The sequence below is a fragment of the Crocodylus siamensis genome, chromosome 1 (genome assembly GCF_052110815.1).
Source record: "Crocodylus siamensis isolate JL-2025a chromosome 1, ASM5211081v1, whole genome shotgun sequence".
Taxonomy (NCBI): domain Eukaryota; kingdom Metazoa; phylum Chordata; order Crocodylia; family Crocodylidae; genus Crocodylus; species Crocodylus siamensis.
The window spans coordinates 48,476,110-48,479,312 of NC_143395.1; the positions used below are offsets into that span (position 1 = coordinate 48,476,110).

At 46.6% G+C, this 3,203-nt stretch overlaps 1 non-coding gene across 1 annotated transcript; it reads right to left on the reverse strand.

The window, feature by feature from the left end:
- Positions 1-1,880: 1,880 nt before the first annotated feature.
- TRNAT-AGU (transfer RNA threonine (anticodon AGU)) lies at positions 1,881-1,954 on the reverse strand. Its single transcript has one exon. It is a non-coding gene; the product is annotated as a tRNA-Thr (tRNA).
- Positions 1,955-3,203: the final 1,249 nt, after the last annotated feature.

The following is a 3,203-nucleotide window of genomic DNA, read 5'->3' on the forward strand; positions in this document are numbered from 1 at the left end:
AGTTCCTAGACAGAAATCTGCATGTAGGCGGCAGTCATGTGATGGTCATTTTGCACTTAGCAAGACAGAAGTACAATTTAGCAGCTGTGGCCATGACTGAACAGTCCAGGGATCCTAGTTGTTTTCTAATTTTAAAAAAACCACACACCCTATTTTCAGATTTAAAAAAAAGAACCCCAAATCCACATTTTTCCATGAGGATTTTAAGTTCCTTTTTAAATCCAAAAACAGGATTTTTTTTTTACCAGAGAAAACCAGGATCCCTGGCCATCAGTGCATATACCCCTACATTTGATGATAAAGAAGTCAGCAAGGAATATTTCTACTGCACTCTTGAGACAGTCCTGACTGCTGCTGCCAGGGAAGAGAAGCTTATCCTCATGAGTGACTTCAACGCAAGAGTTGGGTGACACTCTGAACTCTGGAGTGGCACCATTGGGAAAAAGGGGATGGGGAAAGTCAATTCCAATGGTATCCTCCTCCTCAGCAAATGTACAGAGCATGATGTGCTCATCATGAATACAAGCTTCAGACAGTGACAAATATAAGACCACTTGGAAACACCCAAGTTCCAATCACTGGCACCTTCTTGACTTTTATTGTCAGAGCCCATGATAGTACCAACGTCCATATCACCCAAGTCCTGAGATGTGAAAATGACTTTTGGATGGACCACCGCTTAGTCAGATCAGTCATGGACATGCAGCTTGCACCACAACACCATAAACTAATGAAAGGAATGAAGAAGAGATTACCTTCAAGGGACTCCAAGACCAAGCTAGATATGAGGCTATTCAGCAGTGCCTTACTGTGAGGCTCTCTGGCCTACGTGATGACATGAAGTACATCCAGGCACATTGGGAGGACCTTAAGAATGTTATTCACAAGGCATGCACTGAATCAACTGGATACTCCACTTACTGTTACCAAGATTGGTTTAATGAGAATAATGATGAAATCCTAGCACTTATCAATCAGAAGAGAACATCAGCTCTGCTGGGCTTGCCACTGTGTGCAGATGACTGACACTTGTTTTCTGAAGCAAGTCCTCTTCTCTCAACTCAGTCATGATAAGAAGATCTACAGAGGACAGAGACATCAACCTTACAAACTGGGAAATACTGGCTGGTAACAGGTCTCAATGGTGCTGCACCACACATCAAGCTGCAGGCCATTTTGAAGAAAACCATTTTGCTCAGGAAGCTGAGAAACAGTAGAGGAGCAAGGAATAAGTCACACAATTATTACACAGAGACCCCTGGCAGATGCACAAGGTCTGATGGGATCACTTTGGGGAACTTCACATGTACATGGCAGGAGGTGTGATTGCAGGATTCACAGATTCAGAGATTTAGAGCTGGAAGGGCCCTTGTTAGATCATTGGGTCCAGGACCCCTGCTCTAGGCAGGAAAGACTGCTGGGGTCAAATGACCTGAGAAATATGCGAATCCAAAATAATTTCACATGCCCCATTTCCAGGCTGACTCCCAGGGTCCACATCTTAATCTTGAGCTCACCACCTCCCCAAGCCAAGCTCAGGACCCCACACTGGGCAAGCTCAGCACCCAAGGGTCTAAGCCATATGATAAGCCCCTTATCAAAAAGCTCTAGGCATCCAGTTAGACTTGAACTCAGAACCTCTTCACCCTTAACTCTACTGGTAAACAAGGGCAAATTTTACTTACACCTATCAGGGACCCACTTCCCACCTCAAGGTCTGGGTCTACCCGAACTCACAACCTTCCTACCACAAGCTCAGCCCAAACCACTGACCAAGACAAGCAGAAAAAGAAGGAAGGCCCAGGTGAAATTTACACTCTTAAGCCCTAGCTTAAAAGACCAATACTGTAACCCCTGAGCTATGCTAGAAGCTGAACAGTAGGCTCTGCTGGGACTTGAACCCAGGATCTCCTGTTTACTAGACAGGTGCTTTAACCAACTAAGCCACAGAGCCTGCTGTGACATGTGGCTTTTTTAATCAGAGAAAACCATGATCCGTGGTGATAACTTTGGGGCTGGTTCTTATCTTGACTTTAATTGAATGTGTGGCTAGGCTGGAGCTTCTAGTTGTGGGGCAAAGCCTGGGAGCAGTGAGCTGAACCAAGTTGCAGCTGGGAGCCAGGATCAGCTGACTAGGCTTCCAGTCACACACAGTATGTGCACACAGCTGGGAGCCCCATGAGGTGGGCTTCATCTGTGAAAGTTTGTTACCTGCCAGTGGTATCCTTGGCTGTACTGGCAGGAAATCATGATGTGGCTTGATGCTTAATCCCACAATCACACCTCCAGCCATGCATGTGTGGCATGGCAGGAAATGCAGTTGTAGGGATAATTCATCAGATCCCATTGCATCATTAAGTACATGACTGCCAGAGGCCTACATTTAAGAGAACCCCCAAATGATCAAATAGTATGCCTGAAACATAGATTAATTTATTCTAATCTTCCATATAGAGAATCTACTTATTGGAGGGTCTTTTTAAATTCATCCTCCCGGGAACCTTTGCAGGAGAATAAGTGGTGGCAAAGGTGCAGGAGGTAAAGGGCCAAGTAGTTTCATAGTTTCATAGTTCTTTCATAGTTAGTAGGGTCAGAAGGGACCTGAGCAGATCATCAAGTCTGACCCCCTGCCATGGCAGGAAAGAGTACTGGGGTCAAACGACCCCAGCAAAGTGACTGTCAAGCCTTGTCTTAAAGACCCCCAGGGTAGGAGCCAGCACCACTTCTCGTGGAAGTTGGTTCCAGATCCTAGCTGCCCTGACAGTGAAGTAGCACTTCTTGATGTCTAATCTGAATTTACCCTCTGCCAGCTTGTGACCGTTATTTCTAGTCACTCCCAGTAGTGCTTGGGGAAACGGACTCACCCAATGCCTGCTGGTCCCCTCTAACTAGTTTGTAACAGGCCACTAGATCCCCGCTCAGCCTTCTCTTGTAGAGGCTAAATAAGTTCAGGTCCCATAGCCTCTCCTTGTAGGGTCTGTCCTGCTGCCCCCTGATCATGCGAGTGGCCCTCCTCTGGACCCTCTCCATGTTGTCCACATCCATCTTGAAGTGTGGCACCCAGAACTGGACGTAGTATTCCAGCTGCAGCCTGACTAATGCCGCATAGAAGAGGAGTATTGACTCCTTGGACCTGCTTGAGACACATCTGTGGATGCATGACAAGGTGCAGTTGGCCTTCCTGACTGCATCCCCACACTGCT